This window comes from Ochlerotatus camptorhynchus, unplaced genomic scaffold, assembly GCF_037179485.1.
Source record: "Ochlerotatus camptorhynchus isolate MF236.1 unplaced genomic scaffold, CSIRO-AGI_Acam_v1.1 ptg000220l, whole genome shotgun sequence".
NCBI classification, from domain to species: Eukaryota; Metazoa; Arthropoda; class Insecta; order Diptera; family Culicidae; genus Ochlerotatus; species Ochlerotatus camptorhynchus.
This window is the reverse complement of record NW_027040710.1, coordinates 977,683-993,858: the sequence shown is the minus strand read 5'-3', so window position 1 is coordinate 993,858 and position 16,176 is coordinate 977,683. Positions and strand designations below refer to the sequence as shown.

Below are 16,176 nucleotides of genomic sequence, written 5' to 3'. Positions count from 1 at the left end.
TGTGTAGTAACGGAAATTTACACTACTTTTTTTTAGCTGTGTAGAAACCGTGCTGATTCGTAGAAATGTGATTCTTACAGGAGTCGAAAAGTACATAATTTATTATGATTTCGAAAATCTTTGACCAACCATACAACGAAGTTATTCCTCTATAATTCTCGATGTTCTGTCGATCCCCTTTTTTAAACACGGGGAACATGACTGCCGTTTTTCAGCTTGTGGGAAAACTACGCTCCCGTAATGATATGTTAAAAAGTGTCATAAGAAGAAAAATCAACTATTTGCCGCATTTTTTTTCAAGATGCATGACGGTATGCCATCTGGACTGGACACAGAGTATTTCAATTTGTTTATTGCGGAGTCCACCTGATTCGACGTGATCGTAAATCTTCTCAGAGAAAAGACACCAATAGGTGTATCTCTACAAGCTTCAGTGATTTGACGTGTAGATGACGAAGAGTCATTGAATACCCTTCTAAAATGAGTGGCAAACAAATTGCACTTTTCCGCAGCGGAAGTGTCGACTTCATTGCCCAGAAACATCGCAACGGGTAACCCATGCTCCTTCCGTTTAGAATTAACAAATTTCCAAAAATGTCGTGGCTGTCTGCGTAGATTTTCCCGAGTTTGTTTGCAGTAGCGTTTGTACAAATAAAGGGTATACGTGCGATAATTGTTACTAGCACGTCCGAAATATTGCTTGGCAAAAGGACAAGCAGGTTCGGATTGCCTGGGATCTTTGACGTTTGAGTCGTCGTAAATATGTATTTCCCCAAGGTGGTTTCGAAGATGGCCTGCGCAGTGGAACAAAACCAACCAAATAACTCTTCAACAGCAAGTGCCATTCAGTGTGGAAAAGCGCTACAATCCTTCAAATTCAGCGTGGTGAAAATCAAGCCCAGGCTCGTCAGGGAAACTCCCAAATTCAGTAGGCTATGAAAGAATAAATAATAGTTACTTCAAAAGCGGGATGATTGGCATCAGTCACTGTTAGGAAAAGCCGGTGTCTACAAAATCTCAGATTGAAATAATATTTACATTGGTCGGACGAAAAGGACTTTGGAAACAAGGTTTAAGGAACACATCGCAGAGGTGAAAACGGCTAACAAAGAGATGGACAAAGGACTTTATTATGAATTAAAATCCAAGGGTGCAGAACATATCTTTACAAAGGGTACAATTTGATAAATGACAGTATTAATATCCTGAGAAGAGTATTCTCGCCTTGAAAACTAGACGTAGCAGAATGTTTAGAAATAATTAAACATAATCCATCAACATTGCTTAATAGGGATCAAGGAAACGGATACTCGAGACTCATGTATTGCATGCTACCTAAAACCACACATCTACCTGGTGGATACTAAATTTAGGTACCGCAATGCACCGAATACCGTACTGTTCATTATTTATTCCAGACATTTAATTTATTATTGAATATTACGTCTACTTAGCTACAAAATAAATATATGTGACGATTCAGAATGATACTAAAAGACTATGATAAAATGTGTCCAGATTTATGGACAAAGTGTTTGGATTTTGAGTCTTTACGGTACCAACCGTAGGTAAATGTGACATGACAGTTGGATATCTGCTGATTTTTAGAAATAAGTCGTAGATAAAAAATGGATCCCTTAGTGGTGTTGAGTACTTGCCACTGTTGAAGTCTACAAGTAGTTGATGAAATACGCGTATCTATCAAAAGAGAAGCAATTACAACGGAATTAAAAGGAAAATATATAGATTTTTCTCCTTAACTTTACTTAAATCTTGAGTTATTATTGAGGTAGGTTTCGATTCTACACGTTGTGAGTTTATTTTTATACCTGTGGTCTTTATATTTTTACCCAGGGGTTGAGTACTTGAGGATGATTTTGATAAGTCTTTAGTGGGAATGACACTGAAGACTGTACACTGTGGCCAAAATACGTACCAACATTAATTTATCTTCAATGGAATGAATGGAAGATAACAGTTTTTGCTGTTTTATTTAAGCATTCCACTAACAAGCCCAATTTCATTAATTCATGATTTCTAAGCTTTTTTGATTTTTGTTTGTAAAAGTTTGGACAATTTTCTACAATTCACTCTTTCACTAAAATGGTGTAGGTTCTTTAATTTTTATTTTAAAGTATAGACCAGATTTTACCTTTAAGGAAAATAAGCATGCAAAGTTGCTTAAGTAGACGAAATCCACAAACTATCATTGGAACCTGCTGCTGCTTACCATTTGTCGAGTTGGCGTGAAATTCGCATATCGCTTTCTTTTAGTTGTTCTAATGCCATTGTTCCGACACCGTATTAGCATAGAGGTAACTCTAAGACCAGAAGGTCCCGAAGTAACGTGCTCAACTTTTTGGCTTAGCTCTGGTACTTTCTTCGGTGAAAAAACGCAGTAGGCTCTGCCCGCGAACGGTTGGTTTTATTTTCGCTGGCGTTGATTTCATCTGTTTTCCTTTTTTTTAATTGTACCAAGTCAAAAATATTAGTTTTCGCGTGTGGATAAGCGTATATCACGTTTTAATAAGCTTTTAGTGATATTGTAATTAACGTGAAAACTCTGGGAAAATAATTTGTTCCGAGTAGCTGTGTTGCTGTGGTGTCGCGTTGTCGGTTTTTCTATTCGGTTGTTCTTGGTGCTTTGCCCCCTTTCCAAGGTGCTAGCGTTTTGCCTTCCGGAAGATGCACGCAAATGAGGTGTAAGGCAAAAATTCAGTGCAAATGAAAAAACTTTGCATGTGGTTCAATATGTTGTGTTCGGTTGTAAAAACAACGCGGAAGATTTTTTCGATTACCGCGAGTGAACAAACCGGTGCATTTTCGGAGGCAGAATTTGGTGAGATCCATCTGATTATAAATCAATCATAAATGCATATTTCCAAATATTACTAAATACACGCCAGATTTCGAAACATCACATTTCGAAATCTGGAAGTGTGTTTGCAGTACCATTATTCATATGATAACGGTAGTGTTTACACGCGGGGATTATTGTATGTGAAAGTAACCTCGGAATGGACGTGAATTACCAGGCATTCTGAAATGGGTTGCTGAATCTGCAGTAGAGCTATCGCTTTCTAACTCCCGGACTAAACTTGCTTTAACTTATTACATCGAGGATTGTTATAAGCAAATTTCTTCCATAATACCACTGCCGGCCAGTGGGGGTTAGATTGAATACACACACACACACACAGCTCTGGTACTTTCTTCGGTCCCAAGCTAACCGATGCACCCCTCGAAACATAGGAAAGTCCACGAACCCCTCATTTTATCTTTCATAGCGAATCAAAACAAACATAGTGTAGTACTAGAATTTTAACTAGAATGGGGTACGCTTATAAATGTACTTGGGACCAATAGGCTATTCAAGAAGTGAGCCAATTAAAAATCTTAAGTTCCCAACCGGTGGCACCAGAGTGTTGTTTTGATGGTCATTATCATGGGACATGATGATTTGTTTATTTATAAACGAGATGTTAACGATCAAAGTTATGTGAGTATCCATTATACCGTGGACTAATCTTAACGAAACTTCATTCCAATTGAACCCTATGAGCATCATAAAAGCGTTTTTCTGGTAGCCTTCTCACTATATCGTTTTGATTATGCGTTCCATTTCGCATCGTTCCATCCCACTTTTCTCCATTCCATGAGCTAAATAGCGTTTAAACCATTTTTGTAGTTTGCACGACGTTGCAGATTAGCGGAGTTTAAATTACAATGTGTTCAGAAAAGCGGTCAAATTACCGGGGGTTCACGGTACATATTTTATTCAACACAATACAACACTCAAACATGACATGACAGACACGTACTTCGACTACAATGTGCAATCTTCATCAGTGTCATGTCCACTGAAGACTTATCAAAATCTAATCCCCTAAAGTACTCATCTCCTAGGTAAAAATGTCAAGATCACAGGGGATAAGTACTTAAAGGGATTAGGTTTTGATTAGTCTTTAGTGGGCATGACACTGATGAAGACTGCACATTGTAGTCGACATACGCATCTGTCAAGGATACTTACAGTGTGGAATTAATTGAAAGGTATTCCTTTTTGCTTTTTCATTTAAACATTCCGCGAACAACCCGATTTGATTACTTCACTCTAAGAGATGAACTAGCCTATGGCTAAAAATCTCTTTAATAAAGAAAAAAAAAAAAAAAAATTACTTCACTCAAATATGGTTAATTATTCCAATTGACAGATACGATGAATTTTCTGTATACATGTAGTCGACAGAGCTGATTTATCTTGATTTAATCTTTTACAAAAACCATAGGGTTTAGGACTCTCATGCCAGCCTAGGTGTCCCTTATATTGGGCCCAGACATTAATTCCAAAGGAATGCATTTTTTGACAATGTTTCACTAGCAACCATACATATCCATTTGCATTGTCTACGAAAAATTGAAAGACAGAAGATTTTTATCGATGAGCCCAATCTTTAGATCCATAGGCCAACATTAGAGCCATTTCCCCTAATTAATAAGATACTGCTACAACTGACATTTCTCAGCCGGCGCCGGTGGTGTAGTGGTAAGCGTAACTGCTTTCTCACCCCAATGGGTCTGGGCTCAACCCCAGCCGAGGTCTGTGGGATTTTGTGTCTGTGTGGCCCATGTGTGTTTGAATGGGTGCGATATCCTACGCAGGTGTGAAAGCTGCCTTCGTGCACATTCGATTGCCGTCAATTGTGGAACAGAGACCGACGTTAAATAAAGGAAAGAACTGACATCTCTACACCCTATTCATAACCTAGTATCTTTGAAAGCCCGTTTTTCTCCGGAACCGCGCTACAAATTTCCTTTCCAGTGCACTCCGATCGTAAAAGACTTCGACAGATCAAAAACAGTTACACAATCGAGCCCAATAGGTACCGCCGCCCATCAGTCGTCAGTCGGGCGACCGAGCGAGCGAGTTGTAAAGGTTGTCTTTACGTCACTTATTTGTTCAAATTGTGTTTTTCTTTCGCTTTGTTTAACTTTATTTTCTGGCTATAACTGCAGCAAAAATTCCTCCGGATGCTCGGCTGGCACTGGCCCTGCCTTTGACCACTGATCAGCTCAAGTATTTAGAGCGGACACAAAAGTTCCGCACGGGTCCGAACGAAAATAATAAAAAAAAAACCTGTAAAGACGCCGACCGGCCGAAATGGACCGAAATCTGATAAAAGAAGTGTTTTTGGTCGTCGGTGGTTTGGGGTGGACTTTAATTTGGAATTAAATTTTATTGGAGACTTTTTCCGTTTTGGTTGCGACCCGCACACAATTCGGTTATAAAATACAATATTATTTCGGGCTAATTGCAGTCATTTACGGGGTTGGGGTAGGGCAGCGGAGGATGCAATTCCAGAAGAGCTTATCCCCGACAGTTATGACACCGATAAGCTATGATCGAGTGGTCCGGAGGGTGCTAATGGGACTTGCACTTGGACGGCTGCTGCTTGTTTTATGTGGTGCGATAGGCTTTCGTATTCGAGAGTGCGGATAAGCAAGGTGCGCTGGCCGTTGGACGGGTATTTTGTTGGCTTGTTATCGTTTGACAGGTGGTAAGTTTACTGTTTTTGGTGGCTTTCTTGATGATTTAGAAAGTTTGATACGGTTGTCCAAACACAATCAGTGAAAAGTGATTGCGTGGGTTTAACTCTGCCATAAAAATATGACAGTTATTTTTTTTATAGAAAGGTAAAGCACTCATGCGTGAAATATTTCATGTCACATGACCGCTACCTTTAATAAGTTACAAGATCCATTTAGCATGTGAGGTACAGTTTGAACCTCCTCAAAGAAATCCGACACCATACTTCAGAAGCAATAACTTTCCGTTCCAGTAACCAGGAAAACTGATATTGTGCCCTCTACCAATTGCAACCGAATTGACCAGCCGAGTTTATTGACTTTCATCACAATTCACTCGTCGCCAGCCTCATGCGAACTTTTCTGAAGTTCAAATGCCAGCAGACATTTTCCATCACCATGACGACTCACCAAGTCGCTCGTCATCGTCCGCATCGCAAACCCTCTGTGTGCATCGTCAATTTGAAATAATGTTCGTCTTCCATTGAGTCGTTGTCACTTGAACTCATTTCGCACGCTTCTCGCTTCCATTGGCTGCTGCTCCTACTGGTGCAATCGTGCGTTCTTTTTTGTATGTAAAAATTATAATTGCGACTATCAAAGCAATTACAATTTCGTCTCACTTACATCATCGCCCGAAGACGCCACACGCCGCCATGGCAGACCCCGCTCGGAAATATCCATATCACGTATTGTATGGCAAAGACTAGACAAAAAAAAACTAAAGTGGCGACTAACGTTGCGAAGTCGTGTGTGCGTGTTGATGACGCGTCAGTGTGTCAGAAGCGTCAGAAGAGATGGAAAATTTGAAACGAAAACAAGCATGACCGATGGACATTTAAATTTTTTCTGGTACATTTCATTCGTCTTACTTTCCTGCCGGCGGCGACGGTAGACGGCAACTCCATATTCAAATGAAAGTAGAAGACAATGCTGCCTCAAAAACCCACTGGCCAAGTCAAGTGCATTCGACGGTCGGTGCGGTGTTGTTTTGTGGAACATTTTGTGTGTGTCTCAACTCTCAACGTTAAATTTGCCGTACAACTCATTTGTGCATTTCAATCCAACGCTGCTCACAGCTGACAGTTTCGTGTCTCATTGAGCATCTATTATCTGACAATATCTGTTTGGGTTTCTTTCAGTTTGTTCGCTTTGTCGATTTTTGGCTTTTTTTGTATTGCATTTTCTGTTGAGAGTGCATTATGCGAATCAATAGTGGTTCATTTAATGGTTTCAATTAAAAAAAGATTATGTTACTGAGATTCACATGCTCACACGCGCACAATCGGTCGTCAATGTATCTTTTCAAAAATTTCTTTTCTATTCTGCTTTTGTTGTGAGTGTCCTCTAATTTACCTATTTGCAACATAAGGCTGTTCATGCCAGGACATAGCGCCACCTTAAATTTGTTTTACATTAAAATCATCATTTTACATTCAATCTTACTCTGAAAGCATGCAGAATAAAAAAATGGGCAGTAGAGGGTTATGATAGCAATTTGTTTTTCACAATATTATATTTTTTAAATTGTGAATCATTGTTGCATGACATGAAAGGTAGGCTTGCGCAGTAAAGGGTTAAAATAGTTTATTTTTTCTATAGTGTATTAGTTTAATTTTTATTTCATTTTTTATTTTTAGTATGCAATATAAGGCACTTTCCAACAAATCATTTAATGTCCACATTTTGTGAATTTCTTCTAATCTAATACAAAAGCAGCCATTACGAAAAAGCATCCTGAAAGATGATTCTGTTAGATTGCGCTCTGGTTGATAGTCGCTTTATCATTTTTCATGTCAACATTAATGTTTGCAGCATATCTGAGATATGACACAAACATCAAAACGGCCAGGCCTACTGCCTTGCATTTGCCGCAAAGATGATTATGTGAAATGATTCGAGTCTAAATAAATATATTTACGCAGCGATGCATTTCGTGAATCTACAGGGGTGGACTTCTCTATTCCACGATTTTCTCCAGTAGCCCTTTAGCTGCTGTCAGTTGTCTTCCGCCAAACGCTTCGTCTTAATCACACAGCTCGCAACGAACGCCGTACACGGATCTTCGTTCTCTTCTGTTTTCTTCTAACCGCGTTTGCCAATCAGCACTAATTGTAGTTCAACTACCGCTTCTCATTAGAACCAAAAAATAACTTCGCGGTTTGCAAAATGACTTTAAGGATCCAGAAATTTGCTATCGTAGCGATGTTTTTCACAGATCACACTTTTCACACCGGCCAAAAGGAAAATTTTCGCTTGAATTTTATGCAAAAGATTGACAGCGCTAGAAATCCAAACTGTCCACTCTGTTTACATTTTGTGTGTTTCTTATTTTTTTTTATTAAATACATTTTTTTTTGAAAAACATAATTGAAAAACAACAGTCCTTTTTATATTGCACTTCCGACTTATTCTTCAATTCATGCAAGGTTGATTAAGTAGACAACATCTTATCATCCACAAAGTTTCATTGGAATCTGAAAGGGTACGGCCAACCCCATACAAGTTTTGGGGCTTTGGGATGAAATCCGTGATCGGCGATATTACACTAAATCCTTTGACCAACTAAAGTTTGATTGTGTGGTGAAAACTACGGGGTCCTCTGGGCACAACAGCGATTAATGGAAACGAGTTATGGGGTCCACTAATCAGTAATGTGCTAATAAAACACCGTAATTTACATTCAATTAAACTCCTGTTTCGGGTTCTGGTTCTGAATGAGGATCAATTACCTGAATGTTGTTAAGTTTTATGCACCTTCCTTCTCTTTATTTCTGCAGTATCATGTCAATAACATCTGGGGCCATGAAATTATTTCGTATACACTGTTTTGGGATTTTTAAAACGCATTGTAAGATTTAGCAGTATTTAATGGATTTCCTCCCTTTGTAAGATCTTACATTGAATATTTGAATGGTTTGTATGGGGCTTGTTCATGCTTAGGTAACATTTTTCTGAGGCCCCCTCCATCTCATGTATGGAAACGTAAGAACATACGCCCTAAGTGCTAACGTAATTATTGAAGGGCCCCATAGCTTCTGGATTTAACCAGTTTCTGCCTTTCCGTCTCACTCGGTTTGTACCAGTTTGGTAATTCAACCAGAGCGATTGATCCGTTTTCCCATTATGTTTCCTATGGCCTCGCAAACATGTCTTCATTGGGCTCTGACTGTAGAAAGCAGAACCCCTCCAGTATGGCTACGTGTGCATAGGGCTACTGGCCCCTTAACCTTCAAGATACGCAGACTTTCTTGAGTTTTGTCCATCAAACAACTAATTTTTAACTAGGTTTTTTTTTATTAATTTTTTTATTGTCGTCAATCAGATGTAGACCATTTTTACAAGTTACAAGTCATATGTTAAAATTATGAATAGAATTAACGTACTGCTTTAGTCTGGTATTTGTCATTATAAAATCAATAGTATCACTATGTTTATTTGTAAGCAGTCATAATTTGATTTAGTGGACCAAATTTGGTATAATTTGTGCGATAGTGGTTTGTTGTAAATATATTTCGAGTTCGTAGTTGCCGAGAAGGTATGTAAAATTAAACTTTTTTAGCTAAGCTAACTGCGTCACAATCTTGATTAATTGCTGGCCCCCCACACAAGTCTCAGTGCTAGAATGATAAGTCCCACTGATTTCTTTAACTCGTTATTTGAAAGAATCATATGTCTGTAAAATTTCGCTCTTCAGAGGATTCATTGGGATTATCTCTGGTATCCTCTTCAAACTTTCTTCTAAGCCCTTAAGGAATTCTCCCCAGCAAAATAATTCTCTTCCAATTTTATATTTTTTACAATAACTTGCTTAATTTGTCTTCATAATTCTATTTAATATTCGCTAGAGATATTCCTGAGAATTCCTTCTGTATAATAAGCATATAATCCAAGCTTCTGCTGTTCGGTATTTTATTAACTGATAAAATTCCGCTGGTGAAAACCAACCATGGCCGGTAATGTTCTTTCTTTCTGAAGGAAATGCTTCTATTGAGACTCGATCAAGACTGGTGGTTTTATTTTTTGGATACTATTTTTATAACCATTCCACATCAAAACCATATAGTGGTTCTCATAATTTCGTAAAAAATTGTGATTTTGTTCCTTATCGCAAAATATTAGACCATATTTTTTTTATTTTGTCATTATGATGACCATTTCCATGTTGGAGTGGTTCAAAAATCTTTCTTTTTCTTTTAAAAAAGAAAAATAAAAAAATTGAACCAATGGTTGATTTTAATGATCAAAACATCAAATGAAAGATAATTAAAATATACGTTTTAGAAAAAAATATAATGATATTCAAAAATTGGGATTTTGTATTGAAAAACATTTATTGTTTTTGTTTTTTTTATGGTTTTCATGGTTTGTAAACAGAAGGCGCACTATGTTTTTTTTTAATTCCTTGAAAATTTAGGATTTGTTTTGTTTTTTCGCTCATTACTACAAAATTGAAATAAGTCGGAGTTCGCGTTTGCCTTTCAACGATAGCAGTTCAGCTCGTGCTCTGTGTGTGTATTGTTTATTCCCTTACTTGCTGCGTGCTGGCGTTCCGCCTCTCGGACGAGTGCTTGCCGAATGTTGTCGTCGTCGTGTTTGTGCGTTGAGGTTGTGTTTCAGAAATGCAATCGAAGTATGCCATGTCCTCTGTTATACATGTTTTTTTTTCGGCTGCTGCAGTTGTCGGTTCTGATTTCGTTACTAGTCGCGAGTTGATTCGGCCGGTGAGGAGCTGGCGCTGCATCTTACAGACTGCGTACTGGCAAAGTGAACCCGTTTTGTCGCAAGTGATTGGTGATAGAAACTGCTGAGGTCCATCTAGTTGGAGCAGCTAGAGTGTGTTTCATGGTTGATGGGGTTTACACTGTTGTGTGAGGAACGAAAGGCGGGAGTGCTGTTTTTAACGACGGGTGAAGAAGTAGTGACAGCATACCCAGACAACCAGAAGTCGTATAACAATGTGCAGACAGTATCGTAAAATTTATACAGTTTAAGTGAACATCGCATATAAGAATGACATACTTCACACTATGTTTATGTTAAATCATATGGAATACAAATCTTCGACTTATATGCGATGAAACATTTTTCCATCGTACTGTATCACAAATTAAATCGGATTACATCGTAAGACTTTTCAAATTGAATTTGTTATTACAGATTAAATTGTATATGATGTTAAATCAACTTGTATGGCCTCCACTTTTGAAACTATAAGCTATTTTTTTTGCATTCTTGTTGTCTGGGTATCTATGGGAGCTCTTCGAAATCATCGTGATGTCATGGATTCCATTTCAACATATTTAACTTTCATTCCATTATTATATGTAGAGATGAACTAGCCTAAGGCTAAAAATCTCTTAAATAAAGTAAAAAAAAAAATTATTAAATGAAACATTAAATTCTGATTGAAGCGAAATGGATGGGGAGAGTGGAAATGCCAACTCCCTGTCTTTATCATTTCGTGAAAAGAGGACGGGCTCTTTTTCCCACTCATTGGGACGTCCTCCTGTTGGATGACCTGTTTTTTACCGGTTGTATGATCCTTTTGCTGGAAGGAATTCTCATTTATCCCGTGGATGCACGTGGGCGATGTTGCCCACGGATTCTCCCAAACCGTTTTTGGCCCTTCATACAATATCAGGTTGAGTACAATAAGAGGTTTATTAAACTTGATCCAGTCGAACAGCGAAGATATTCCACAGTCTACCGACAGTTGTCTAGCTACAGTGAGTGGTAGTTCATATCATCATATCATCATATCAATACTCCAAAATTGAAATATGTACAATTAATGTGATCCTATTACAGTCGCTTTAAATCAATGGAGACGCATGGTAGTCTGGTCGTTTGAAAAAAAAAAATGATTTTTTTGACCACCCTAACATCGAAATGGTCATCCTAATGACAAAATAAAAACGAAATTCAGTTCAAATATTTTGCAATAAAACAAACTACAATTTTTATGAAATTCTGAAAACCACTATATCGTTTTGTTATGGAATGGCTGTATATGTCGGAGGTATACAATTGTGTTAACACTATTCTTAACTCAACGGAGTCCACTTAAAGATAGATCAACGAGCAAAATTTGACTGTACCTAATATTAAAGATCTGTTTCCGTACTTGCTGCTCTGTAAGATATTTTCTTACAGAAATTTACAGAAAGCTGGAGCAACCTATAGCAAAAGCATAAAAGCAAGTACGGAAACCGACATATGAGGACACTTTTCGTTTTCTGCTGCTTTTGGTGTGCTTCTCCTCTTTTCTGTTTACGTAGATTTTTGAGCTGGCTGATCAAACTCGCTTATGAAATCATCGTCGCACACAAAATGTGATTTCATTGACCACTGATAAAATACAACAGATAGTGATGACAGCTCGCTTTTTGTTAATTTTTAAATTAGCAGTTGAAGGTAACGCTCTGCCCTTTTGAACTACGTCTATGAGATTGAGCAAATGTTTTTGAATGACCCATCCTATTAGATAGAGCAAATATTTTTGAATAAAACATCTGACATGACAAATAAGAAACACCGATGTTATTTCAGTTTGAAGTTTTACTTCCATTGATCTGAGTGAGAGGCGTGGGAAGTAGTAAGCCCCCTTCTCTTACAGCGCTTATGAGATTGAACAATTCTAGATAGAGCTGGAATTAGGGCGTAACAGGTTTTGTAAACAATGACTTCTCTCGTCGATTTCTCGAAAGTCATGGCTCTCCCTGGCAAATTGACGTCACCATCGAGTAGGGGAAGACTTCCCCTACCCGATGGTAATGTTTGTTTGTGAAGGCGTGTCTTGAATTCCTAGAAATCAACGAGTGAAGTCATTGCTTATAAAACCTGTTACGCCCTAATTCCAGCTCTATCTAGAATTGTTTTTGAATAATTTATCTGATCATATTAACTTGACAAGATGCGAAACTCCGAAGTTATTTCAGTTTAAAACTTTACTTCCATGAATATGAGTGAGTCTAGGAGGGCGGGAGAGGCTGTAGAAAGCCTCTCCCCATCACCATCTACGTACATTATATAGAGCTATTGTTTTTGAATAGTTCATCTGAACATACCAAATCGATAAGATAAGAAACTCCGAAATTATTTAAGTTTGGAATTTGACTTTCATTGGCACAACACTGCCGGGCAGGAATAGTGATTTTTTGGCACTTAATTCTAAAGATTGCTCTTTGAACAGCTATAGCTACTTTTTTCAGAGACATTCTAGCCCCGTACATCAACGTGTTTATTCCAGTTACGGTGGGGACGTAATTTGTGATTAGCCAATGTTCCTTTCAAATTGCATCATTATTTATGAACGGTTCTTATATTTGAAATGACGTTTCACATTTATGTAGTGATGGCCGATTTTAATTCGAATAATCCATCAATCGATTAACACCAAAAAGTAAAATATTTGTAATCGGTTATATCAAGCCGATACAAGCATTAACTGCTTCAGAGGATCATCACCCATCGTTTAAAACTTGTGCTACACTCTCATTGGTGGAAAAATGACAGCACAATGAACAAAAAAATAATCGTTCAGTTGTTGATCGAGTAGTTTCAAAATGGGAAATCTCTGATTTTGGTGTGATTATTTTGATAAAAAGCGTAAAATTTCATTTCTACCGAGGAGGAAGCATAACCACAAAATTACCAAGCATAATTCTAGACTAACATTTGAAAAGGGCGTAACTACAAAAATGTAAACAAATCATTTTTTGCCACATATAAAGAGAACAGTTCACAAACTACTCGATAAACACGAAAAAGTAGAAGAAATTATCGCTTCAAATCATCAAAAACGTTTCTTCTTACATGGTGTATTTCCAACTTTCAACTCTATGATGCATCTGGTTGTTACGCCTTGCACCAGAACTACGAATTATATTGTTTTAATATGCCAAACGTACTGATTCTGTAGTAACTAGTCACACCCGATTCATTTGAAATGCATCCGATTGATATTTCACGTGTAAACAACGAACAAAAAGAAGACCAACAAATCCCGAGGGTGTATTTCCACGGCGTATCACCAGTGTTGGAAGTTCAAAGGATGGAAGATCCGGGGCGTAACAACATGTATGAAATTATCAGGGCGTATGATGTTTTATTCTCAATTTCACGACAAAGAAAACTTTTTGTGTGTTTTTAGTGATGCATGATGATAGATTACACTATTAATTATATGTCACCTCGGCGTAGTGGTTAGCATCCATACCTCTCACGCCAAAGTCACGAGTTCAAATCTCTTGCATATTAAAACAATATAATTCGTAGTTTTGGTACAAGGAGTAACAACCAGATGTATCATAGAGTTGAAAATTGGAAATACGTAATGTAAAAGGAAACGTTTTTGATGATTTAATATTATATTTTCTTTTACTTTTTCGTGTTTATCGAGTAGCTTGTGAACTGTTCTCTCCATATGTGGCAACATATGGTTTTTTTACATTTAGGCTCTTCCGCCCCTTTCAAATTTTAGTCTAGATACGCCCTTTTCAAATGTTATTCTAGAATTCATTTTTCCGACTGTTTCATTTTAGTGTTATTCTTTGGTACATTCTTCGACAAAATATTTAGGTACTCTTTGGACTATTCTTTTACATCATTGTTGCATGATTCAAGCAAAATAGCTGTTCCTAGGAATAAAAATGCAAAAAAGTAGGTTTTCTCATACTAATTTCCATTCAAATTTCAAACGCAATGTTGAATGCCAGATGTCAACCAATTGTTAACTTCATTTAATTATAAAAAAAAAAATAATAAAATGTCTTGAAATCTAACCGACTTTTTCAGCTGTTCAAAAACCCGGTAAAATTATACCAACTTCGGTGATCTGAATTAAGTATGAATGCTTAGAATTATGTTGGAATTCTCTTGTAAATTCCCTAGAACCTCTCCTCAGCATTGCCTAAGAATTCTTACAAAAATCGCAACCCAGTAAAGTTTTGAAGTAAAGTAGGGCCCCTTAAATGGGTAAAAAAATAACACATTAATGAGTAACGTTTACCCACTAATGGGTAACAATTGCACATTTATGGATATTAATTACCCATTAATGGGTAATTTTTTACCCATTAAATGGGATAGCCTACTTTATTTCAAAATGGGTGAAATTATTCACATTAATGGGTACTTTCCAGTAACAGTGTACACGGGTGCAGTGGCAACAACAAGCGCAAGTCATTGACAGCATAACATAATTTGTTTGTAAACAAATGTACACACTTAAAAAAATTCATGTAAATTTAGGTGTTCTGAGACTGACATATACGAGCGTCATTTTTGACATAAAATTGAGTCGTAATAGACCCAAAACTCAGCTCAATCAAACGTACTTTTCGTCGAGTACCGAACTTTTCAATCTCGGAGCACTTAATTTTACATGACATGTTTGTTTACGTCTCATCCTTTATGTCAAAGATGGATTCCGTCACGTGTAAAATTAGGTATTTCTAAGTGTGTAGTTACACCTGAAATCTATACCCTTTTTGTTCCTTTTGATTTGTTTTCCGTCTAGCTGTTTTCCGTATCCTTATGCTACTGACGCCAGGGAGGTAGCTCCCACACCTGGACCCTACCTATCAACCCATCAACTCATGGGTCGGGGACCAACGGCTTTACTTCCCTTCAGAAGCCGTGATCAGAGATGTTATGCCTCAGAAAATCCCGACGACGCCGACTGGAATTGAACGCAGGCCCTTCATTATCTATACCCTGAATAATCTTGGTGCACGGTGGTGCAGCCACACCGCAAAAGCAGAATCTACAAAACTAGAACAATATTTGAAAATGGTCTATATGCAAAACGTAAATAACTACTTTCAACGTCGATTTATCGAGAATTAAAACTTATTCAATCAAGCCAAGTGGTATAGAAAGTCTCATCCTTCTAGATGGTGTAGTCCGTTTATGCGAGTATGCTATGATTCATGAGATATCGACGTTTATAGTTATTGTTTACTATATGCATTGGCCGTTTCACGTGTTGCTTATTAAGCCTCTCATTGAACGCAATAAGACATGTTTGCGCCGATTTAATCCGGCCAGAACACTTTCGGTATCGTAAAATATCAAATGAAAAAAATATCTAATAGGTACCTAATATATAAATGGATGCGCTGCATTCACCGCTCTTCTCAAACCCTGACAACGCCCACACGAATGTTTGCCTTCTGTTTTATAAAAAAAAAAATACGTAATTTTTTTGACAAATACCTACCTGAACGGCTATCTAGTTTATGGATACGGTCGACAGTTTAGGCCCTCTGCTTTCCAACTGGTTTTAATTTTCATAAACAATTGGATGCTGAACCTGGTATCATAGGGTATAAATCATAAGGTGTCCGTTGAAAACATACAATTTGGAATACTTCGCTTCCGTTACATAAAAATCACCCAACTGGACGCTAGACTGTTCAAAACATTGTCGGCTTTTAGACAACACTGGCACTGGCAAAGCTCAACAATGTGCGCAGCAATTTTCGGTTGTAAAAAACGGCAAAGCGGAAGATAAGTCGTGGTAATCCGGTTGCGGTGAATACAATGCGGGTTGTATAAAAGACTCCCAACAAGAAGAAACACAAC

The 16,176-nt window shown here is 37.6% G+C and overlaps 1 protein-coding gene across 1 annotated transcript in view; it reads left to right on the top strand.

Moving 5' to 3' along the window:
• Positions 1 to 16,176, top strand: part of LOC135703723 (angiopoietin-2) — a 390,934-nt gene that overhangs the window by 24,990 nt on the left and 349,768 nt on the right. The window lies entirely within an intron of this gene.